The sequence below is a fragment of the Candoia aspera genome, chromosome 1, assembly GCF_035149785.1.
Source record: "Candoia aspera isolate rCanAsp1 chromosome 1, rCanAsp1.hap2, whole genome shotgun sequence".
Classification (NCBI taxonomy): Eukaryota; Metazoa; Chordata; class Lepidosauria; order Squamata; family Boidae; genus Candoia; species Candoia aspera.
In genome coordinates, this window is record NC_086153.1 from 301,430,127 (window position 1) to 301,457,041 (window position 26,915).

The window sequence follows — 26,915 nt, forward strand, 5'->3', positions numbered from 1 at the left end:
ATTGGTCCCCAGTATCTCTAGAGCAGTGTTTCTCAAACGTGGCAATGTGGGAGCTGAAGTTCACACACCTTAAAGTTGCCAAGTTTGAGAAACACTGCTCTAGAGCTTGGTATCCCATGTAGTTTCTTTCACACCATCTAGTGTGACGGGAGCATCACATGAGCTATAGGAGCAGGGCCGCAACTGGGGAAGGGGGGCAAGCGGGGCATGTACCCTGGGTGCTGTGCTGGGGGCACCATAATGAGCACTGGGGGGCACTAATATGGGGGTGGAATCCATGTTTGCCCGGGGTGACACAGACCCTAGTTGTGGGCCTGTATAGGAGGGATGCTGTCTTGTCCTTTGCCTCCAGCAACAATGTCTTGGGCTGTCACCTTGTTCTGCTAAGTCACCTGTATTACAGTTCATGGGCATTCAGAATGTGGTCACCATTGTAAATTCAGTCTCTTTTGCTGCCTATTTGGCTGGGCAAATTCTCAGTCTAGCAATTTATCTTACCCCCTCTGGATCTGTAATTAAAAGGCTGGAGAAAAATCTGTCACCAATCCATTTAGAGGAAAAGGGAGGGATTGTGCTTCTTTCTGAGAAGATAAGAGATATTTGACGTTCTTCCCCTCTCTCTGTATCCCTTTTAATAGCAAAAATGTTCCCACAAGCCTACAAAGAAGCTATTTCCTTTTCAGAGTATTTCCTGGAATGGTCATGTACTGTAACTATACATTATTCCTATTTGTATCCAGTCATTTGGGAACCTGTTAGAGTAAAAAAAAACAAAAAAACAGATTTGATTCCAATAACATCTGTGGCAACTTTTTGTATGCCCCTGCTGAACTTAGGATGTGGTTCATCAGCACATTCCTGTAACAAGCACTGTTTTCTAGAGATCTCTAGAATATCAACATGTGGAAAGATGTTCATCAACATGTGAACATCTTTTCAGCTAAGAACAAACATTTTTGCTGCATCTCTATACTGAGAATGGTTGAATGATCCAGAACTATACCAATCCAGAAGAGGCTATCTGAAAGTCAGTAGGACCAGAAGAGTTTATCATATTGTAGAAAAACTTTATGGCCTGTCAGCTCACAAGAAGGATTAATAATGTAATGGATTGATTTCTTGCAATAGTCTCTCAACATACAGTTTGGGAATTCATATTCTCAGGTTTTTTTCAAGTCTGGAGCTGATTTTCATTGTGAAAACATAGCCCCCCAAATATTTCAGAACGTGATAATAAAGATGCATGTATCTCTGCACATCCTTTATTACATTTGGAATAACCAGAGACAACCTATGGACATCTACAATTATGGCAAAAATTACAAGACATGTGAATTAAATAGGACTGTAGCTCAGCCTTTACTAATAAAAGCAGAAGACACACTGGAAGTTTAATTATGCTCCCTGATCACTGCCAAGTCAAGAAGAAAAGAAGTAATCAAATAATGCCTCATCTTCTGTGCATTTCATGAAACCATTTCAAGGGTTTCACAGTCTTTCACCATTACGGAAAAGGAATACAAACTGAAGACAGAAATTGCTATTCTTCTTTGCAGTTAGATGTACTGATAATATTTGGGTATACTGGACAGTCACATTGTCAATTTATTTTGAAACATGGTTAAAAGGAGTTCTAGAGCTAGTGAAGGGGAAATCATCATTCCAACATCTAGCAACAATAGAGAATGTCAAGGGCAGTCTTTGAGTCCTTCTTGCTACCTCTATCATTGTCATCATTTTTGGTGAATATTTTAGTAACTTTAGTCTGCAAGTCTTTTGCTTTGGCTAGGACATCAATGGCTTGAAATATGAAATTCCTAAAAGAAGCAGAGAGTATAAGCTTACTAATGAAAATAAAAAGTGAAAACTAATGTTCTGCCATCCTCAAGCCAAGGTCTGGTTTGAACTCAGAAGCCAAAACCCACTGTAAATTATCTTTAATAGCTGAGACTTCTGAATCCCTCAGGAAAACAGTGAGGTTTCCATGTCTATTAGACACTGCTCGAAGGATTTCCTGAATATGAAATGTAATATAATCTTCACAAATATGCAACATTTATAGGCAGCTTCAAAAAGGTCAAGAGATTATTGGAAAAGAAAGCTAAGTTAAGAGATGGGAGTACAAGACTCATATACAACTAGCTAGCAGTTTCCTCTTAAAATTATAGTGATAATAACTTCACCAGGATATGTGACTTGCAATCACACAGATCCAATGAACTCTCACTCAGGGGGAAAAAATGGTAAGCATTTGGCAGCTATTTTAGTTGGGAGGATACTATGTGTCCCCTGCCCCCAGGATACTTTCTGAATCTATAAATGTTAAGGTTGTGGGGAACTTTGTAGAGATATCTCATTTGGACAAAACTTTGATTTAAACAAAGTGCTTTATCATATCAAACCTTTAGGAGAAGGTTCTATTTATTTATCCATCCATCCATCCATCCTCTTCAGCAAAGGATCATTACCTTGTCGTGGTGCTGGAGCTTGAGCACCTCAATGATGCCATGAGCTAAACCGTGAAGGGACACACAAGACAGGAGGGTCATGACAGAGAGGTCAGACTAAAGGCGATCCCTGTGGAAGGTAATGGCAACCCACCCCAGTATTCTTGCCGTGAAAACTAAATGGATCAGTACAACCAGAGATATGTCGGTATACCATTGGAAGATGAAACCCCCAGGTCGGAAGATGGTCAAAATGCTACTGGGGAGGAAAAGAGGATGAGTTCAACTAGCCGCAGACGTGATGACGCAGCCAGCTTAAAGCTGAAAGGATGGCTAGCGGCTGACGGTGCTGGTGGTGAACGGCAAATCCGATGTTCTAAGGATCAACACACCATTGGAACCTGGAATGTAAGATCTATGAGCCAGGGCAAATTGGATGTGGTTATTGGTGAGATGTCAAGATTAAAGATAGACATTCTGGGCATCAGTGAACTGAAATGGACTGGAATGGGCCACTTCACATCAAATGGCCACCAGATCTACTACTGTGGACAAGAGGACCACAGAAGAAATGGAGCAGCCTTCATAATTAATAGTAAAGTGGCTAAAGCAGTGCTTGGATACAATCCAAAAAACGATAGAATGATCTCAATTCGAATTCAGGGCAAGCCATCTAACATAACAGTGATCCAAATATACGCCCCAACCACAGATGCTGAAGAAGCTGAAGTAGAGCAGTTCTATGAGGATCTGCAGCACCTACTGGACAACACACCTAAAAGAGATGTTATTTTCATCACGGGAGACTGGAATGCTAAGGTGGGCAGTCAATTGACACCTGGAATTACAGGTAAGCATGGCCTGGGAGAACAAAACAAAGCAGGACACAGGCTGATAGAATTTTGCCAAGACAACTCAATGTGTATAACAAACACGATCTTCCAGCAACCTAAGAGATGGCTTTATACATGGACTTCACCAGATGGACAACACCAAAATCAGATTGACTACATCCTTTGCAGCCAAAGGTAGTGGACATCTATACAGTCAGTAAAAACAAGACCTGGAGGTGACTGTAGTTCCGATCACGAACTTCTTCTTGCACAATTTAGGATCAGACTAAAGAAATTAGGGAAGATCCACAGATCAGCTAGATATGAGCTCACTAATATTCCTAAGGAATATGCAGTGGAGGTGAAGAATAGATTTAAGGGATTGGACTTAGTAGATAGGGTCCCGGAAGAACTATGGACAGAAGTCCGCAACATTGTTCAGGAGGCGGCAACAAAATACATCACAAAGAAAGAGAAAACCAAGAAGGCAAAATGGTGTCTGCTGAGACACTAGAAGTAGCCCAAGAAAGAAGGAAAGCAAAAGGCAAGAGTGATAGGGGAAGATATGCCCAATTAAATGCAAAATTCCAGAGGTTAGCCAGAAGAGATAAGGAATTATTTTTAAACAAGCAATGCGTGGAAGTGGAAGAAGACAATAGAATAGGAAGGACAAGAGACCTCTTCCAGAAAATTAGAAACATTGGAGGTAAATTCCAGGCCAAAATGGCTATGATCAAAAACAAAGATGGCAAGGACCAACCAGAAGAAGAAGAGATCAAGAAAAGGTGGCAAGAATATACAGAAGACCTGTATAGGAAGGATAAAAATATTGGGGATAACTTTGATGGTGTGGTCAGTGAGCTAGAGCCAGACATCCTGAAGAGTGAGGTTGAATGGGTCTTAAGAAGCATTGCTAATAACAAGGCAGCAGGAGACAACGGCATCCCAGCTGAACTGCTCAAAATGTTGCGAGATGATGTGGTCAAGGTAATGCATGCTATATGCCAGCAAATTTGGAAAAAACAAGAATGGCCATCAGACTGGAAAAAATCAACTTATATCCCCATACCAAAAAAGGGAAACACTAAAGAATGTTCAAACTATCGAACAGTGGCACTCATTTCACATGCCAGTAAGGTAATGCTCAAGATCCTGCAAGGTAGACTTCAGCAATTCATGGAGCGAGAATTGCCAGATGTACAAGCTGGGTTTAGAAAAGGCAGAGGAACTAGGGACCAAATAGTCAATGTCCGATGGATAATGGAAAAGGCCAGGGAGTTTCAGAAAAAACATCTATTTCTGTTTTATTGACTATTCTAAAGCCTTTGACTGTGTGGACCATAACAAATTGTGGCAAGTTCTTAGTGGTATGGGGATACCAAGTCATCTTGTCTGCCTCCTGAGGAATCTGTATAACGACCAAGCAGCAACAGTAAGAACAGACCACGGAACAACAGACTGATTTATGATTGGGAAAGGAGTACGGCAGGGCTGTATACTCTCACCCTACCTATTCAACTTGTATGCAGAACACATCATGCGACATGCTGGGCCTGAGGAATCCAAAGCTGGAGTTAAAATCGCTGGAAGAAACATTAACAATCTCAGATATGCAGATGATACCACTTTGATGGCTGAAAGCGAAGAGGAACTGAGGAACCTTATGATGAAGGTGAAAGAAGAAAGTGCAAAAGCTGGCTTGCAGCTAAACCTCATAAAAACCAAGATTATGGCAACCAGCTTGATTGATAACTGGCAAATAGAGGGAGAAAATGTAGAAGCAGTGAAAGACTTTGTATTTCTGGGTGCGAAGATTACTGCAGATGCTGACTGCAGTCAGGAAATCAGAAGACACTTAATCCTTGGGAGAAGAGCAATGACAAATCTCGATAAAATAGTTAAGAGCAGAGACATCACACTGACAACAAAGGTCCGCATAGTTAAAGCAATGGTGTTCCCTGTAGTGACATATGGCTGCGAGAGCTGGACCATAAGGAAGGCTGAGAGAAGGAAGATCGATGCTTTGGAACTGTGGTGTTGGAGGAAAATTGAGGGATCTGGTGTTTTGTAGAAGCTGTACATTCTTGTGATCGGTACAAACTTTCACAGGAAGGGCTGCACCTTCCAGCCAGTGCCTCCACTCTTGGAATGCTGCTTTAATTGCCAGCAACTCCTTGTTAAAAACATCATAGTTTCTCTCTGCCGGTGAGAGCAGGCATGAAAAAAAGGCACAAGGAAGCAATGTACTCTCGGTTTTGTTTGTATATTGCAATAACACCCCCCCAGTGGCAATATCTGAAGCATCTGAATGCATTATAAATTGCTTCGTGGTATCAGGGTATCTTAACAGCGGCTGGGATGCAAAGAGTTTCTTAAATTCTTGGAAGGCTGCTTGCTGTCTCTCCCCCGAAATGAATTTTGATCCTTTCTTCAAAAGCTGTGTGAGGGATTTAGCCCTGTCACTAAAGTTTTTTATGAACTGCCTGTAGAAATTGCAAAATCCTAGATAACTTTGTACCTCTTTCACATTTCGGGGAGATGGCCAAGAGAGAATTGCCTGGACCTTAGAAGTATCCATGGATATGCCTTCTGTTGACACTTTATAGCCCAGGAAATGTATTTCAGTTAAATCAAAGGCACACTTCTCTAGCTTGGCGAACAGCCTGTTCTCTCCCAGTCTTTGCAAGACTTTACATACATGGGTTACATGAGTTGTAGCATCCTCAGAGAAAATTAATATGTCATCTAGATAAATGACCAGATACTTATCTAGTAAATCAGAGAAAACTTGATTCATAAATCTGGAAAATATGGCTCCTGCGTTAGACAAGCCAAAGAGCATAACAAGGTACTCAAATTTACCAAACCTGGTGTTGAAGGCAGTCAGATATACATGCCCCTCTTTCATCTGGATCAGATTGTACGCACTCCTGAAATCCAACCTGGTAAAAATGCGTGCCTTCTGTAAGCAGTCTAGCAGATACGAGATTAAAGGCAGAGGATAGGATTCTTTTTTTGTTATTTTATTGAGGGAACTGAAATCATGGACCACTCTCATGGGTGTTTCCTGGGTTGCAGGTGCCAACGGGTCAGGCTTCTTTGGTACGAAGAAGGTAGGAGCAGAGGCTGGGGACGTAGATGGTCAGATGAACCCCTTTTGGAGATTAGCGTCCAAGTAATCCTTTAAGGTGGTTAGTTCCTTGGGAGACATGGGATATTGTTTCCTTGCTGGAACCCTGGCTCCTGGTATCAACTCAATGGTGCAATCACAGTCCCTATGGGGGGGTAGTGCCGTGGCCTCTTGTTTGCTGGAAACGTCTGCGAAATCTGCATACTTGGCTGGCAACTGGACCCCCCCTGCTTCCATGACTGCGTTGGTTGCTGGAGAACAGAGAGCGGCTTGAATATTGTGGTGCTGGCATTCCTTAGCTGGGAAGGAGATTGCTCCCATAGTCCAGTTCAGCAATGTGTTGTGGATCCTCAGCCAAGGCGTGCCTAGGATTACAGGCACATTAAGCGATGCAGTAACATAAAGCTGGATCCACTCAGTGTGGTCTCCCGTTGTCAGTTGCACCGGTTCTGTGAGCCTTCTAATCAGCCCTGCCTTGAGGGGCTGGCTGTCAATGGTCTCCACTTCTATGGGACATGGCAATTCTCTGGTCGGGATGTTGAAGTCTTGTATGGTCTGCACATCAATAAAATTGGTTGAAGCTCCGGAATCCACGATGGCCTCTAGTGCATTATTATGGGTAAGTAGTAAAAGGCTTGCCTGGAATCCTCGGAATGAGCCCTCCTTAATTGATTGATGGTGTCCCTGCTGAGCTCTGTGGAGGGAGACCGATGGAGTTTCCCTGGTTGGAAGCAGAGGCTCTTGTTTCAGCTGCTTGCCCTGGGGGTCTTACTGAAGTTGCTTGGCCTCTTGCTGGGCAAGCTCTCACCATGTGCCCCTGGGCTCCGCAGTAGAAACAAAGGGCTCTCTCTCTCCTTCTCTGCCTCTCAGCCTCGGAATTCAGCCTCCTGCTCGCCCCAATCTGCATCGGCTCCTCTGGTGCTGAGTGAGTGGATGCTACGGAGGGAGCTGGAAATCCTGGAAATGCTCTGAGGGTCCTGTTTCTCCCTGGCTGCATCTGTCTGAGCTCTTCTAGCCTGGCATCTATGACCACTGACAACTGATATAAGGCTTCTAGGGTAGCTGGTGTTCCCTGGCGCACTAATTCATTCTTAATTTCCTCATCCAGCCCCTGTTTGAATTGATCTTTTAATGCACTCTCATTCCAGTCTAGATCTCCTGCTAACAACGTGAAATCAGCAATGTAGAGTCCCACCCTCTTGTTACCTTGCTTGAGCTTCCAAATTTCCCGGCTGGCAGTGGCGTCTCTGATCGGGTCATCAAAGTGTGCTCGGAACCCTGCCAAAAAGTTCTGGTAGTCGTTGAGAATCGGGTCGTTGTTCTCCACCATGGGAATAGCCCATTTGGCTGCTGGTCCCTTTAGCAGGCTTAGGATGAAGGTGACTCTGGTTCTATCTGTGGGGAACTCTGCCGGTCTGCTGTTGAAAAACATAGTGCACTGTGTGAGAAAGGTTCTCAACTGTCCTGCTTCTCCTCCAAACTTCTCTGGTAGACTGCCCTGGGATCTCAAGACTACTGGCGGAGGTTCTGCTGCTGCTGCTGCTGCTGGCACCAGTTGTGGGTTAATTGGAACTGGTTGTTGTAACTGCTGTAGCATGGCAGCTTGTAATGTGTTGATCTGGAGATCTACTTGTTGTTGGTGTTGTTGCAGGGCTGCTGCCAATTGTTGGATGGCGAGCCGCATTTCTTGGTTTTCTGAAGACATTTCCAAATGTCTCTCCTTAATTTCTTGTCCCTCCCTCTTTTGATGGGAGTAGGAGTTTGTTAGGATTGATGTCCTAACAGCCAGGAACCACGCTGAGACAAGGAACTGGTCTCTAATGTTTTATTGCTTGTACATAACAGGAATCCTAACAAACTGAAGAAGTGTGGGAAAAACCCAGACATATAAACCCCAAAGGGTTAAGGCGGTCCCGATCTGTGTCTCTTTGAATGGCTGCCCAATTCCTCAGTGCTACGCATGCACTTAACAGTCTGGATGGGAGCCCCCTGCTCACCATCCTTACCCATGACACATATAATTACCTGAACTAAAGAGAAACAGGAAAGTCTGTGCTAAATATAGATTAAAGAGCTGTGTTAAAGTCAGTGATTATGTGCTTAGGTTAGAGCATACCACAACTAATCGGTATGAGGGTCAAGATTTCTGATATTTTATTGGGAATCTGGACAGCTGTTAAAACTTTCATAACCCTGGATGCTAGAACTACTGCCATGTATTCTATAAGTGGCTACTTTTTAAAAGTGTTGGAAAATTTTAATGTGTTACAAAGTACAGTATATATATTATAATGCATGTGTGTGTGTGTATGTATGTGTGTGTGTGTGTGTATGTATGTGTATGTATGTATGTATGTGTGTGTATGTGTATGTATGTATGTATGTGTGTGTGTGTATGTGTATGTATGTATGTATGTATATGTATATGTATGTATGTATGTATGTATGTATGTATATATATATATCTCCACCTAATTTCTGTTGGAGGTCCTGGCAAATCCAGCATGCCTCATTAGCATGTGCATTAGCATGTAAATTCAGTTTTGTCCCATGATGCTTGCTAGAGGAAGCTGTTGGTTGCCACTCCCACTTCCTCTCTCTGTCTTCCTCCTTCACCATCGGAGAAGCAGCATATTTTGGCTGCTCCTCCCTCCATCTTGGGCCATGCGGTCAGGCCTAAGAAAAGAATCTTTCCCCCTTTCTTCCATCCAGCTCTTAGCAGCTGTAGGGTTAAGGGTGAATTATGTTTAGGGACAAAAGAAGAACATAGATTTCATCTTTTCCACCGAACATGGATGTAACCGAACCAAGAATAAAGTCAGTAAGATATTATTTTTACTTCTTAACCTACTCTGTCTAAGCGTGTGATTCTTTATGCTTGGGAGGGCTGACTTTGTAAGATCAGTAACCTGTGTTTCTCTAACATGCTCATTGAAGCTAACTAAGATAATATTCTTTTTCTGAGTACAGCTTCTCAGCTGTGTTAAGCTCTGCTCCATTTCAGTGGTTCTAGCAGGCCACTAAATGGCTTCAATTTCTACTTTATGTCCCTCTTGATTTTATTTCTAGGTCAACAGTAAAACTTAAAAGCCTTGTTATCACTTCATTCACTTGTCTGCAACAAGGAGTTATATACCAGCTATAATGACATTTCAGATGATGATCTCCTTGTCTTTGTGTTGGGTGAGAAAGGTCTCAGAGCTGTATTCCCTCCCATTCCTCTCCTCTACATCACTTGTCATATTTCATAAATGCAAATCACTTTGCAAAAGTGATTTGCGTTTATGCAATATGACAGGTGATAGACATATGATAGACATATGTATCTAGACAAAAGATAGACATATGTATGTCTATCTCAGTGTTTCTCAACCTTGGGGACTTTAAGATGTGTGGGCTTCAACTCAACTCCAACATGGCTGGCTGGGGAATTCTGGGAGTACAAGTCCACACATCTTAAAGCTCCCATGGTTGAGAAACACTGGTTTATGCACACACATGTGTACAATACAAGTGTGAATGTGTGTGCATATATGTGTATATATACGCAATCACATACACACTGAGCTGAAGTATCCTTTGGGCCATAAATTATATCCAAACCCAAGCATGTGAGACTGCATGATCTTGCCATTATTAAGGAAGCAAAGTGAAAGACTATGAGTAATGCCTGTTTTCAGAGATAAGGATTAGATTCAGTGTTCCAAATATCTGAAATGTCACCATTTTACTTTAAATAATGAAGGGAAAGAAATACATGGCAGTGCTTTCCAGCTGTTCTTTGTTTTATGCACATGTTCAGTCAAAATATTGATGTTATTGCTTTCTTTCCCCAATATTTATGGAAAATTCATAAAGGCCTAGCAACAAGCTGTGAAGAAAAATTGAAAACATAATATAAAACAATTCAAAACATTGCCATGATATAAAGCACTCACCTACAAATGTGTACTCGAGCTTTGTTTGTTGCAGCCCTCTGCTTGGTAATGGCTGCTTAATTCTCATACAAATCAATTGGACATGTGTGAACAACAAAGGCTGTGAGCTTTCAGATGGATGGAAAGAAATTAAAAGCTTCATTCAGAAATAAATTGGTATATCTGATACATAAATCAAACAGTTGTTGGATGGGCACTTAGCTGCTTTCTGCAAGGCAGTGATAATACCCTTGAAGTTGATTTTATCAGTATGCAGGAAAGTGGTAAAATTGAAGAATATGGGAAGATTTAACTGCTTTTTTTCCTAGTCAAACCTGTGCTATTTATAGGTCAAGAATGCACAATCTGGAGAGCCAGACCACCTGAAACTTGGGGTAAAACTTCAGGAGCCTCTCTAAAATTGCTATGCATTTTATTGAGGATATATAATATAATATTCACTTATCAATATCATTAAACATAATTGCATTTAAGTTTAATCCAAACTTTTGTCCTGGTCCTATCCTGCTTTGGAATGTAGCCCTTTGCATGCCACTTAAAGGCCCAGTCCCCCAAAAGTTGTAAACTCAGGAGTGTCTGCAGGGCATGATAAAAAGAAGTCAAGATGGCAACAACGCTGGTTTAATTGAACCTCTGCCTGTTTATGTGCATCCATACCATCATGACTGCTATGGTATACCTGTGGATTCTTCATCTAAGTTATATGTTCTATCAGAGAGAAACTGCATAAAGCATTGTTCCCTGATACAACCCACAGAGCTCTCTCTCTCTCTTCCCTGTTCATTTTGAGCATTTTTAGAAAATCAAAGGAAAGGAATCAAGCTAAAGCTATGAATCTCTACCATCTTCCTTTCCCTAAAATATCTTTGGGCCTGTGTGAGAAACAAAAATGGCAGTTGAAGAATCAGACAATACCATACTGTGCATTGCTCCTAGCTTGGTTACCATAAAAGGAAGGGAGAGAGGGAGGGAGATGGAGCAATTGGGGGGAGGGGAGTGTGACGGCAAAGTAGCAAAGTGACTGATCAGGATGGCGGTGGGGGGGAGAAAGAGCAGGGCATTCTAATTTCTCCATTTTGGAGAGCTGTAGAGTAAATCTGAGGTCTGCTGTGTGCCAAACATGTGTTATACTGCTGAGTTACATCCTGAGAAATGGGAAATGAACCAGGGCCAGAGCAAGGAAAGCACCAAGCCTTGACCATTACAGATTGGCAGAAGGCACTCTCAGGCTTCTGTAGCAAAAGGTGTTTGGCCTTAATTCTGCCATTTAGAAGGCTTCCAACCCAATGTTCTATTCAGTGAATTGCCAGCATTTCTTCCATGTTTTCTGAAGTACCAGAGCCCTCAGCACCTTGGCACACTTAGGGCATCCTGGCAATCTGTGCACAGAAAGTCATGATGGAGCCATAACAAGGATCCATGAGGCAAAACAGTCATGCATCAACTTCCTGCCAAGCACAGCAGCTTTGAGCTAGATAATTTCAAAAGCTTCCATGTATTTCTGGAAGGGAAATTCAAGTTTAATTTCACCAAGGGAAATTGCACACAGTTTAGCAAGATGGAGCATTCTAAAGGCCAGATGGGAGCAAAAAGAGAAGAAATATGATGGGGGAAAAGCCTAGAAACAGAAAACTCAGAAACAGAAACTTGAGGTGTGGGATTGCTGCAGAGAGGAAGAAGGGTGTATGTGGAAAATCAGTAGAAAAGGAAGAAGGTTGGAAAAAAAATACTACAAGAGTCTATAATCATAAAGGAAAGGAAGAAAAGAGACATAGCAGGGCTGGTCAGAAAAGTCTGAAGCTTAGTGCCCATGGAATTAGTATTAAAAGAACAAAGAAAGGCTATTCACCAACAGGAGGATGACCAGACTGGGTCTGAAGATGAGGAATAAGGATTAGTAGTTGAAGTAACACACATTTCCTCTCTCTTTCTCTCTGCTTTTTGAGACTTGTTTAGAATCTGGTCCATTCTCATTCTGGCTGTTTATTATGAGTATGTTAGAAAATTTGCCAGATTTGATGTGTGAATATGGGAAGAGGAATTGAGAGGTCATTATAAATTTTATGAGCTATATAGAAACACTTTAAAAAAAATCTTTGATTTACTGTCTGAAGTGGAAAAACATTTCCCTCCCTCCAAGTTTCTTTCTAGTTACCCATCTCTACCCTCAAGGGAAGAATAAATATTATACAGACTTTGTTCTGACTAGCAGAACAAATATCAAAATACCTAAATTCATTCTAGCGACACCTGTGGCTGATTCCCCCCCCCCAAATCAGGTAAGGGGCCAGATGAAATTTGTGGAACTATTATTGCCACAACAGAATAAAGACAAAGATGCCCTCATAACCAGCCATCACTTCCTCAATTGTCATTGGCAACATATCCCACTCTTCTCCACTTAACCACAGCATGTAAAAGATGCAGGTTGTTGCAAGAGTGCCTCATTTACATTCTACCAACCTTCCTGGCTCTTAACTTTCCTTCTCTACCCTTTGGATGAGATGGAACTATTTACCTAGAACTATATACAGAAAGTCATCCGTGCATATACAAAGTTAGTATGGCATAGTTGTTAAAGGACTCAGGCTATGGCACTAGGCTGAGCTCTGCATTTTGCCCTGATGTTTGCTGAGGAACGTGTAGCCCATGTGGGAATGACCTCAGAAAATAGGAGGGACAGCCACAGATGGGACAACCAGCATGTAAAAGTAGCTCTTAGCTCACAGAAGGGGGAATGGCATAGGAAACTTTTTAGAAGGGACACTCCCTAGAATCTTGCAAGACTGAAAGACTTGGAAGATTCTGTTAATGTAACCTTACAATAAAGATAGAGCTAGTACTCTGGTTGTTCTTCTTGTCTGGACTACCTCACAGGGCTAACACAATCACTATTTCTCAGTCTAACTTATCACATAGATTAGGATAAACTATTAGTTGTCTGAAGTTCCTGTGGGAAAACAAGTAAACAAATCAATCAATCCCTATAAAATGCAACATTAGATAGCTAGATCTATATTTCATCACACAGCCTTTTATTCATAATAGTTGTGTATGTTTTATGGCACAATCCTATGCATGCTTATCCAGAATAAGCCCAATAAAGCATACTACAGCTGAATGTACATAGAACTGCAGGTTTAGACAGCTAAAATTACATGTGCACCATTTGAATATCTTAGTTCCTCAGAGCCAGTATGGGTTCTGAGTAGGACCCAAGGAGTCCTACTAACCCTAAGATATCTGAGTAGGATCAGGGAGACACAGGTTCAAGTTCATCCTCAGCTATGGAAACTCATTGTATGACCTTGGGTCAAACACTCTTTCTGCCCAATATACCACACACTGTAGCTGCTGTCAGGAAAAAAAATGGAGGAGGGGATGCTAAATATGCCACATTAAGCTTCTGAAGGAAAGGGGGAATATAACCCTACAAAGAAGACAAATGAAAAATTGTATCTAATGTGCTTGGACTCACCCATCCAGCTAAAGTGATTGTATCTGTGGATATAACTGGTGTTCTGCTTCAGCAAATAGTTCATGGCTATACATCAATGGAATAATTTCTACTTCTAATGTTAGATTCCTTTTGAATAGGATTGATGGGAAATATTGGTAGTCTTACTGAAAAATAGGGTATTTGTAACACTGTAATGCTGCCTAATATTAATGTTACCAAATGTTATCTCTAGATAACACAGTATTTGATATTACTGTATTACTTTCTCATACTCTAACACTACAGAACTGAATAATGACTCTAAATCAGCACTTTGCATCAATAATAATAAGCATAGACTTATATTCAAAATGGGCTTTGGTATCTGTCATTTCTACTGCAACTGAAAAAAAAAAATCAGAGAGATTTAAATATGCCTTGGGCTAGGGTTTGGTTAATAGAGCGTAATAAGGTTTGTCTGCCATTAATGTGACATACCAGACAATGTAAAGCACTGCATAATAATGAGCAATATTTATTTCTGTGTCAGTCATATTGATCTTACAATAAAACAGTCAAATTTAATGTACAACCCAGCTGTAATTAACTCCATTTAAGAAACAGTAGTGCTGATAGCTAGCCAATAGTAGTATAGCTGGGAGCCCAGGGTGCATAAGATAGCATCATACCTCCTTCTCTGCTTGTAACCTTCCTGTTCTGTCTGATTAGCAGAAACAGTATCTGGTTGCGTGATACCCAGAGCAAGAAATAATTGTTGAACGGTATCATACTTCTGATCATCCAAAGCACCTCCAAGCAGATTACAAAAATCATTTCTAGACCTGCTTTATGGGCACATCTGTTGTCGTGGTTAAAGTATTGGACGCGAAACAATTATGAGTCCTAGTCCTTCCTTAAGCCTGGAAGCCACCTGGAAGATTTTGGACTCAGTCACTCATTCCACAGGGTTGTTGTGGGTAAAATAGGAGGTGAGAGCATTATGTATGTTGCTTGAGTTGTACAAAATAAAGTTGGATATAAATCTAATAAATAAATAAAATATTTCATGATAGAAGAGTTTTACAGAGAGTAGAAGTCTTAGAAGAATATTGTGGATCTACCGAAATTGTGAACAATATTCCTTCTTACACTTTAGCATCTTTTTTTAATAAAAGAATTTTATTAGGTTTAAAGCAAAGATAAAAAACTACAAAAAAGCAAAAAAACTACAAAAAGAAAAAAGAAAAAGAAAAAGAAAAAAAAGGTGTGAAAACACAAGAAGGAATTTTTTTTAAAGATTACATAAAGAGGTGACTTCTGACTTTTAACAGCAAGAATATACAGCAATTTTCATAATCAATCCATACTCTATATCAAACCAAACTCACATTATTTCTATAAATCATTCCATTGGCACATATTAGAAATCACTAAATACAATTGCTCCCTCCCCTTATATTAAAAGAAAAGAAAATATATAAACCACCTGAACAACTCCCCCCCACCCAAAAAAGAGATTCATACCGCTATTCTATACATTTCTGTCCCCTGATATATATTTATTCGGTCACTGACCAGCAAAATTTAAAAGAAAAAAAAAGTACAATCAAGAAATACAATAATAAACTACAAACTAACAAAATATATAATGATACAGCATTCACTCTGCCATTACTGTATTAATACATTTGTTATCTTATGGGGTGAGCCTAAAACATTAGAAATTATAGGGTAAGAAATTATAAAATGAAAGTAAAATATATATATCCCCTGACAATTTATCTATTAAAATATTTCAAATTTAAAAGTACTTTTTTTAAAATAGGGAGTTATTTCTTTGTCTGGATTTGTCTTATTTTCATTGCAGCAACACAGAATTTGGCAACTGTACACATAATGTAAGGTTTTAAATCCTGAAGTAGATAGTTCATGTAAAAAATTATCTGGATACCCAGGGAGTTTTTCTATTAGGGGCAAAATGTAAATTGACCTGATATCCCTATAAAATTTACAGTGTAGCAGTACATGTAAAATGGTTTCTACTTCCTCTTCACCACATGGGCAGATTTGCTCAGCTATTGGGACTTTGTTGTATCTGCCTTGGAGTAGTGCATATGGGAGGTAATTGAACCTGGCTTTAAAGAATGTGATTTTCAATTTAGGAAATGTTAAATTTAGGAGAGATCTTGCTGGTTCCCATAAGCCCCTGTTTATCCAAATTCTGTTATGTTGTGGGAGCCTATTAAGTTCATTCTGGAACTCCATGTCCCTTATTCTTTGGATGACCATTTGTTTGGCTTGATCTTAGCCTAATGATGTTAAGAATAGAGGAGAGAGTCCATATGAAGCCAGCTTATATTCTACTGCCTGCTTCCAGGGTGAAGAGAAATTATCTACTAGGACTAAAGGAGATAAACCAACTGGGAAAAATTGGATTTTTAGCCAATAATTTATCATCAGCTTCCAGGCCCTCACTTGAATTGACAGCATTCCTATCTCAAGCCTTAACTGGGCATTTGATGTACCATTGGGTGCGGCCAAAATTAATCACAGGAATTTTGTTTGGACTGTTTCCTGTGGCACCTTCTTCATATAAATTCCTATTTGGGCCCCGTAAAGAATTTGAGCCAATGTTTTGGCCTGAAAAAAGTTTTAAAGCTGCAGGTACTAGTTGTCCTCCGCCAGTATAAAAAAAAATGTTTAATGGCATTTGTTGACTTGAGGGCTGATTGCGTTGCATAGTTCTGGTGTGCATTCCAAGTACCTTTCGAGTGGAAGACCACCCCAAGGTATTTAAATACATTGACCTGTTCTAATTTATGCCCTTTGACTTTCCAGGAATGCTGCCTAGCTCTCTTGGCAAAAACTAAAACTTTTGATTTGTCAAAGTTGAGAACCAAATGGTTTTGTCTACAGTACCTTAGTGTTGCTGCAATTGCTCTTTTCAATCCAGTGAAGGTTTGTGAAATTAAAGCAGCATCATTGGCATATAGGAGAATTGGAATTTTGCGCTGTGCTAGGTTGGGTGCATGAATATCCATGTTATGTAAGAGGTCCATGAATGAATTAATATAGAGATTAAAAAGGGTGGGGGCAAGAATACATCCTTGTCACACTCCTTTCTGCACATTTACTATGCCAGAGAGGGTCCCAAGAGGGTTATACCTCATTCTTAAGGTGGAATTGGAATATAATTTCTGCATAAGGTGGAGAAGGCGCCTATCAATAGTTGTATTTTTTAATTTTTCCCAAAGGACATTTCTGGATATTGAATCAAAGGCTTGTTTAAAGTCAAGGAAGTCTACAAAGAGGGATGATTTCTTTTTGTACGTATATTTTTGTACAAGATGGTGTAGTACCAGTATGTGATCTACTGTTGATCTCCCTTCCCTGAAACCTGCCTGTTCATCTTGAATTATGCCCTCTGTCTCAATCTAGTCTTGGAATTTGAGATTTAAATGTTTGGCATATAACTTACTATCAACACTCAAAAGGCTAATGGGCCTGTAGTTACATGGCTCATTCTTGTTACCCTTTTTATAAATTGGGACAATTATTGCCAACCCCCAGTGTCTTGGGATGTGACCAGTCTGGTCTATAAATGTGAACAGAGATGCTAGCAGAGGTGCCCACCAACTAGAATTCTTTTTAATCATTTCAGGCATAACACAATCAGCACCTGGAGCCTTGTTAATCTTAATAGATTCGATCCACCGTAATAAAGATCAAGCTAAAAAGTATATAAATTGTCTGCCCTTATAATTAATAATACTACAATTTTAACAATCTTAATCATATTAAACCTAAAGCCAGGCATTTATTCTTATACTTTATTAATCTTAATCCAAATCCTTAAAAAGAAATGAGGTCATACAAACCTTAAAAGCAATCCAAATAAACATTCTTAAATCCTTACCCCACTTCATAGTAAACCAAGGCATTTATATATCTCCACAGTACACACAAGGCATTTTTCATAAAAAATTCAGACAGCCCAACAGCCCCACCTTAAAAACTCCAAGTTCTCAGTAGAGAACCTCCCATAGATAACAACCTCTTCCTTCCCATAACATTCCATCAGAAAAACAATTCCATTTATGATTTGCAATTCAGTCTGTCTCTTTAATTTCTTCAACTTGACAATCCACTCGTCATCCGGCATTTCAACCAAAGCCTCAAACTCACTGTGAATAGAAAAAATTATATCATTGTTAAGCAATTCTTCCATGACATCCTCAGCTAGATGACACATTTTAGAACTGATGTTTTCTATAATGTGCTGAATATCTTGCATAATAATTTGAAAGGAATCTAAAAGAATGTGTTTAAGCTCAGAACAGAAATCTGAGAACATCTGCTTGAAGTCCTCCATGTCTCAGGAAGTAGATTATGGTTCCCCCTAGGTATTTAAGTAGTGAAAGTAGTTAATGGAAAATTTCCAGAAGCTGTTTACACAAGTGAAAGTATGATAATGAGCAGCTCCTCAGAGAAAGTGGCAGCAGAAAGCTGAAGATTGAAAAATCAGATTCAATGTGTAGGAAAATATTAAATTCTTCAAATTCAGTGCAGAAATAATAGCAGGGAGGCAATTATTTACTCTCAGTCCTCCTCAGTATTAGGATGGGAAACAAGCCAAAACTTTAAAAGATTTTTAAAAATTAATCCCCCAAAATAATGATAAGGACCAAGAGAGATCACTTCTCCTTGCTGTAGAAAGCCTCTCTTAGGGTACACAACTTAAAAAGATAAAAAGTGAGTGATTTAGAAATGGGATGGCCAGTCTTAATGTACCTTTAAGGCTACAGCATGGCTTGGTAATGTTGACTACCCAGCCTCCTGGTGTCTCTTACTGCAGACACTGTTTATGATCCTCTGGCTGTAAGTCACCATTTTGGAGGGCAAATGGGATGATTCTGAGCATTTTCTGTCTGTGAAAGCACTCCAGGGCTTCAGGAAAAACCTGAAACATTTCAGTTCTGCCCGTAGAGCCCGCAGACACAGCTGTTAAGTCCACCATGTTCCCACTGGAAGTCCTTACACTTTAGCATCTTTGATGTTCTATGCTATGCATTAATGGATCTTCTTATTAATGAAATAATCAGTGATTGTGTTATAAAGTACATCTCCTCCAAGTTATTTTCATATAAATATTCCAAATATAAGTTGTCTTCATTCAATAATGAATTTTAGTAGGATGTTTTCCTAAGACTACAAGATAGCAGTTCAGAATAACCTGCTTGATTTGAATGTTGTTGTCCTTCTGTACAGGCCAATTTCTTCTGCTTGGAAAACAAGAGATCACATAGACTTTCCTAAAGTTCACAATTCAAGTTGGAAAAACCTGATTTTATCACTGCAAGGTCATTAGTTTCACATGCTGGGCATTGTATATTTTGTACCCTGACATCAGTTCACTTTTTCCTGGCATTGTTTCTCTAGCTGAATAATATTCACTGTATATACATAACTAATGGGTGCCTTTTGATTTGTATTCAATATTAAATACAGACTAATAAAAGTTTGTACAGACTAATAATGCTTATTGCAATATTCACACACATCTATATAACATCAAAGAGTTTATGGCAGCGTATCCCCTCATTGCTCAAACTATTCTATAAATTTATTAAGTATGACTAGCAATAATGTACTCCTCCTTATTCTGGTTTCAGGAGATTTTAAGGATGAAAATGGGAACTCTTTGGCCTCCAGAGGCTTTCAATTTTTGTTCCCACCCTTTTTCTTTTTTTTAATGGCACTTGATCTTGGGCTGTTCCATGCTTCCCATGGTCATGGATTCCCACTCTGGTGTGCAATAATGCACATATTTATAGAAAGGTTGCATACATATGTGAAATTTGCACAGCAGAAACTATACATTAAGGATGGTTGCTTTTAAAGAAATGTTTATTCTGGGGAAGATTACCTCCAGAAATGCTCTCCACCAAGTATTTTCCTGATATTCAACAATTTGTCTTTTTAGGGGCATGATTTTGAATTGTGTGTGGGGAATTAGGAACTATAAATATATAACTGTGAATGGTTTGGCCTTCAGATACATCCTGGTTCCATTCCAATTCTTTACTTTCCAAAGGCTAAAAAAAAAAATTCTGCCCCTTCCAGTAATGTTATAAGGTAATTAAAAGATATCCTCCAATCATCCAGCTGATTAAAGGATGAAATGGTAGTCCCCATGCATCTAAATCTTTCCCATCCTTATTGTGTGCAGTTATTAAGTTGAGAAATATTTCAAGATAGATACTAGTAGATTCCATGAGTCATCTATACATTTGTATGTCAACAGGTTTCATTTTGATGGATTGTGCCATTTTCCCTGAAAATATATCTGTGATGGATTTATCTTGCATTTCTAGTCACCATTCCAGAAAAAAAGTGTTAACTAATGTAAGAGAAATGATGCAAGCCCTGCCCAGAGGATTTCAATATTATGCCATGTTCAGTTTAAATATAGAAAGGAATCAGAAATAATACAGTTCTGTATTGAGAGTATGTACGGTGAACAGAGTTACATTTATTTCATCATCAGTGTGACCTGTGGTGATTAGGAGAAATTTATTCTGTATAAGCAATATGTTTAATATGAACTTAGTCAAGCCATAATTTTCAAACGTAAACAGGAGACAAAACAGTTATTTTCCTCAATGTGTATTTTCTGTATTTTGTGATAGAGTTCACAACTGAAAAAAAAAGTGATTCTTTTCTTTTAAAAATTGCAAACTGATGTGGAAGTAGAATTGAATAAGATAATTAGAGAGACACAGAGAAACTTAGTGAAATTAGAAATGATATAGTCTATCCACCTTGATAAATACATCTATTTAGCAAAACTGAAAAATTAAGCCTTCTGCAGAGATCGTGAATGGCTGAGGAGGAAAAAAAAAGTATCTCTGAAATTGTCTGGCATGTGTGGGTACTGCTTAGGATGTTCTTTTGCTGGGTTTTTAATTAAGAAAAAAAAACCCTGTAAACCACTCATAGTCCATGAAGTAAAGCAACCGGGCATGACTTGCAGGGGAACCATATTATTAAAGTTATTCTGCATATATTTGAATTTTCTATTTGAAATAACTTTTTTTTTTTAATTGCTGGCTTCATCCTTGGCTCTGAAGTGGTAACTAGCTCATGTCTTTATGAAAGAAAGAAGAATTTTTCTATGGCTATTTTATTTATTTTTAACTGAATATTCCCTAAACAAGTCATCTCTCAGAATGGTTACCACCTCTTGACAATAACATGTTGTTTTTCATGAGAAATTGGCTCCCCAAATACAGCAAAATAGGAAAGAATACTAATGTCATATTTCTGCCATAGTTCCCTCAGGTTCAAATTAACCAGAATTAGCTACAGCAGTTTTTGCACCATTAACATAAATAAAGAGACAACCCTTTGGGTTTTGTTGTCCTGTAGAAAAGATCCTGATTCACAACTTCTGTCACTGTGGCCTGTGAGAAGCTATTTAAAAGATTTTGGTGAGAATATTAACTTTTCATAATTATTAATACTATAAATATCTGTAATTCCATGCATGTTTTTGTCATTTGAGGTCATATATTTTAATTTTAGCTATGTTTTCTTAAATGCAATTTTTATATGGGAAATTAAAATGTACACCCATCCACACATCCAGTTTAAGTAAGTTCTATCATCTTCATGTGGTATTATTTTACCTCTATTTATATTATTTATTACTGTATTTTATTCTGTGTATTTATGGTTATGATTTTTAATTGATTGTTGTAAACCTCCCAGAGTCCTCCGATGGGAGGAGATGGCTGGGGATAAATTAGATAAATAAATAATAAAATATTTCTTTTATTTATTAATCATATTTATATGGCCACCCTGTTGAGGTTTTCCTACTAACAGATTAAGCTACTATTATACCTAATCATTTGGCCGGGTGAAAAGGTTGCAAGTGATTGTCTCCTCTCACGTGCTTCATGCAAATAGCCTGGGGGGAGGGGAGGAATCCTGCCCGGACTTGTCTTCTCACTTCCTTTTTTTTCTCTCTGCCAATATGTAGCGAGTAAGGCTTGCTCCAAAGGGGGCTAAGTCCTTTAAATGTTTTGCTTTTGTTTTTGCTTTCTGTAAATAAATTATTTTTATAGAAATGCTTGGTGTGTGACTTTTTTGACCTCTCCTGGGCTAAAGGCTTTCCCAGCATCTGCCAACAGGTTATGTGCCGAGTAAACAATGCAGTAAAACCCAGAGAGAAAAGAGAGGTCAGCTCCACACCTCGTGCACAATTTAAAGGCAGGTAGCAAAGACCTGTGAAGATTTTCTTTGGAGCCACCTGGAGATTTTCCAGCAACTGCCGGTCTGCAGGACTTAGAAGCTAGCTGAGGTGACTTGCAAAAGAAGGAAGAAGCCATGGCTACCTCCCAGCCCTCAGCGATGCCTCTGGAGCGCCTATCAGAGACCAACTATTTGAATTGGGCCCTGAAGATGGAAATGTATCTTCGCAGAGAGGATCTTTGGCTGCCAATTGGTGAGCAAAACCCCCAAAATCCCAGTGCTGAATGGCTGAGACAGGATGAGCGGGCTAGAGCCACCATTATCTTGGGAGTTGAGGACAATCAGCTAGTCCACGTGCGAGGCATGCAGTCTGCAAAGCAACTTTGGGATGCTTTGAGAGACTTATATGTAAAGGCAACAGCAGGGAGTAAAGTTACTCTGACGAAAAAGCTGTACAGAGCCTACCTTGCAGAAGGAGATAGCCTTCCTGAGCACCTGCATTATATTCAGCAGCTGTTTGTTGAGTTGCAGGAGAGAGGAATGGAATTTACACCTCTCACAAAATCCTATATCCTCCTGTCCTCACTGAATGAAACGTGGGACACACTGATTTGTACCCTGGAGGCTATGCCTGAAGCAGACCTCACCCCATCGTATGTTACACAGCGCTTACTCGCTGAATGGGAGAAGAGAGAGGAAAGATCCCCCCCCATCTCTTCTGGAAAGCTGCAAGACCAGAAAATGAGGGAAAAGAAGGGAAAGGAACCTGAGGCCACAGCACTAGCCAGCCAGCGATGCTTGACTTGTGGTTCAGCTGGACATTTGCAAAGAGACTGTGCCATGAGACCCAAGAGTAGAAAGACAGAGCAGAAGAACACAAGGGCAACACAGAAGAAGGCTCTTCAGACAACCCAAATTGCACAGGTTGCTGAGAAGGGTAATTCTGATGTATGGGTGTTAGATTCTGGGGCCAGTTGTCATTTATGTAATTGTAAAAGCTCTTTTGTGTCACTGTCTAAAACTGAAAGACAAAGTGTATCTTTGGCTGATGGGTCTGTGACCAAAATTATGGGACAAGGTGACTTGTATTTATCCTGCTTGGGAGAAACTGTAAAAGGTGTGTTGTATGTGCCAAATTTGCAATCAAACCTTTTATCTGTGGCACAATTGGCTGCAACAGGGTATATCATAACATTTAAGAAAAATGGTTGTGAGATACGTAAAAATGGGAAATTGTGTGCTACTGGTATGTTAAAAGACTCCTTGTACATTGTGCAAAATGCAAGGAAGCCAAGCTGCAAGGCTGCAGTTGGCAACACACCATATCATGACCAATGTGTACACCTGATGCACAGGAGATTTGGTCATGCTAATTTCAAGTATATAGCACAAATGCCACAGCTGTGTGCTGACCTAAAGAAAAAACCCTGTGATAAATACTTAGACTGTGTAGTTTGCAAAGAATGCAAAACACTGAAAGCTCCTGTGAGTAAGCACAGTGACAGAGTTACAACTAGACCTTTGGAAATTGTACACTGACATTATTGGTCATTTTGCTCCAAGTCTTGGACAAGTAAGGTATGCAATGACCATCATTGATGATTTCTCAAGATACATTTATCTACATCTTAAAACATAAAGATGAGGCATTTGAGAAATTTAAAAGTTTTGTGACATGGGCAAATGGAAAATTCCCTAGGCCTTATCTGCACTCCAATGTGATAGAGGAGGAGAATACCTTTCTCACAAATTCAGAAGGTTCCTAGTGGAAAAGGGGATAGAACAAATTCTTTCTAACCCGTACACCCCTCAGCAAAATGGTGTTGCTGAAAGAAAGGGCAGAACCTTGCAAAATGCGATGGAATGCATGTTAAAAGATTCACGATTATGTTTTAAGTTCTGGGGAGAAGCTTTATCGACTGCTTGTTATGTTCAGAACAGGTTGTATAACTCTATGATTCAGGACACTCCATTCCATTTGTTTTATGGTGTGAAACCAAAGGTAAGCCATCTTAGAGTGTTTGGTAGCACTGCATGGGTTCACATTCCAAAACAGCAGAGAAGGAAAGGAGGCCCCACAACAAAGAAAGCCATCTTTGTTGGCTATGAACAAAGCCAAAGGAGCTACAGGTTCATAATGGGAGAGAAATTAATAATTAGCAAAAGTGCTTCTTTTGCTGAACAAAACTGGGGGAGATTAAATTCTAGCTCTCCAGTTGAACTGACCACCACAAGAGAACAGCAAGGACTTGCTGATGGTGATCTTTTGCCTGATGAGGACATTAAACCAGAAAAGCAAACTGAAGATCTGTCTGATGAGATAGATGCTTCTCAGGAAAGTGATAGGAGTCAAAATTTAAGCCCTGTATTACCTCGCAGATCTCAGAGGAGTAATAAAGGCGTTCCTCCATCACGTTTTCAGGCTGAAACAGTAAAGGCGTTTCACATATTCACAGAACCTGAGTCTTTAGAACAAGTGAATGCTTTACCACCTGAGATTGCACAAAATTGGCATTCTGCCATGCAACAGGAATTAGCATCCTTGAAAGAAAATAAAACATGGAAACTGGTAAATCTGCCTCCCAATGAACGCTGTCTGGGTTGTAGGTGGGTTTTCAAACTGAAAAGGGATGCTGATGGCAAAATCCAAAAATATAAAGCAAGGTTAGTTGCAAAAGGGTTCACTCAAAGGAAAGATTTAGACTTTGACAAGACTTTTGCACCAGTTACTAAAGGTGAATCAATTAGATTACTGTTAAAAGTTGCTGCACTCAAGGGAATGTCAGTTAACCACTATGACATTCAAACTGCATTTCTCTATGGTGATTTAGACCACAGATTATACATGCAGCAACCCCCTGGCTATGAAAAAGGGGAGAATCTAGTCTGTGAACTGCAGAAGTCAATCTATGGGTTAAAACAAGCTGCTAGATCCTGGAACCAAAAAGTAGATGAAAAACTGCAGAATTTTGGTTTTGAAAAAGGAAAAGCACATCCCTGTGTATATATGAAGGACAAACAAGGCTGTATGTATCTGTGCATTTATGTTGATGATTTGCTGCTGTTCACATCAACAGAAAAACAAAGGCTTGATTTTGAAGCCTGCATGAAAAGCCATTTCACATTAAGAAGCCTTGGAATTATAATAACCTAGGTTTGGAAAAACACAGGAAGAAGAATGGTAGCTTTCTGTTGAACCAAAGGGGAGATAATGGTAAAGTAATGTGAATGGAAAGACATATAAAGGTGTCAGAGAAGATTGGTTATGCATCTTAATCTGTAGTGTAAAAAGGGGAGTGTTGAGGTTTTCCTACTAACAGATTAAGCTACTATTATACCTAATCATTTGGCCGGGTGAAAAGGTTGCAAGTGATTGTCTCCTCTCACGTGCTTCATGCAAATAGCCTGGGGGGAGGGGAGGAATCCTGCCCGGACTTGTCTTCTCACTTCCTTTTTTTTCTCTCTGCCGATATGTAGCGAGTAAGGCTTGCTCCAAAGGGGGCTAAGTCCTTTAAATGTTTTGCTTTTGTTTTTGCTTTCTGTAAATAAATTATTTTTATAGAAATGCTTGGTGTGTGACTTTTTTGACCTCTCCTGGGCTAAAGGCTTTCCCAGCATCTGCCAACACACCCATCTCACACAGAGTGACTCTGGGCAGCATTTATGGACTGCTCTGGGGGAAAAAAAGCAAGATTGTATTTAGCTTGAGAAATTCTCATCACAAAGTTAAAAATACATTTTAGATGTCTACTGTTACTTTAATAAACTCCACTAAAGTGTTTTTAAATGCTGTACAATATATCACACTTAGTAGAATATATTTTTATTAAAGCAGTTACTTGACCCATACATTTCTAAGATGTTTGGAAAAGTAAATAAGGGGGGTCAGAATCCAATAATACTCAAATTGCCATCTTTCACAGTTGATGGCACCCATTCATTCTCCAACTGTTTCTTCTCTATTGCATTTGTTGTGCTTTAGCTTTTTCATACTAGCAATAGTTTAACAGTTCATCTTTATTACATAAAATATAATATATAAGGTGCTGCAAGTGCTGGAAGGGGCTTGAAGAAAAGTATCATTCTGATAGAAAAATGAGAAAACATTACAGTGGTAAAGGTCAGTGAAATAGCCTATGGTACGTAATTTACAATTGCTAGTACACCACCTGAGGAGTTTTTGAGTCTCTTTTGCCAATATTTAATGCCCCTGTTGGATGAGGATGTATGTGCCTGGTTGGTGGTGGTTGTATTCCCCCACTGGAACCATTGCTCTTATTTACATTTGCTTCTGAATTATTCCTTCCTCATTCAGTATTAAACAGGAACTGGATCTAGTAGGGACAAGTGAGATCCTATGATGGAGTTAACACAACCTTGCCTTGGAGTTAACACAACCTTGCCTGAGTGTTAACGATAGCAAGAAGCACCAAAAAGTGAGTATTTGTGATTTGAAATTTTGGAAAACAGTTCATTCTGGGTGCTCCTCTCCAATTTAAGCCTTTTTTGATTTAAATTATTACCATTTATTTCTTAGCAAGTTTTAATGAAATAATTATAAACATACAAAATTCTATCTATCTATCTATCTATCTCCAGGAAAAACTACAAAACCAAAACAAATAAAAAGAACAGAAAAAGGGGGAAGCTATCAATATACAGTATGTCACATATTAATCAGAAGTGAAACAAATTTCTAAATCTACCTTACAGAAAAATAATAGTAATTAATGACTGTATAACAATACAAAATATCATAAAATCTGTGCCACAGAAAAACATAAATAGCATTAGACACGTACAAGTCATTATCCACAGTAATACTGATATATATAGTAGATGAGTTTGAAGAGAGGGTGAGTAAGTAAGAAT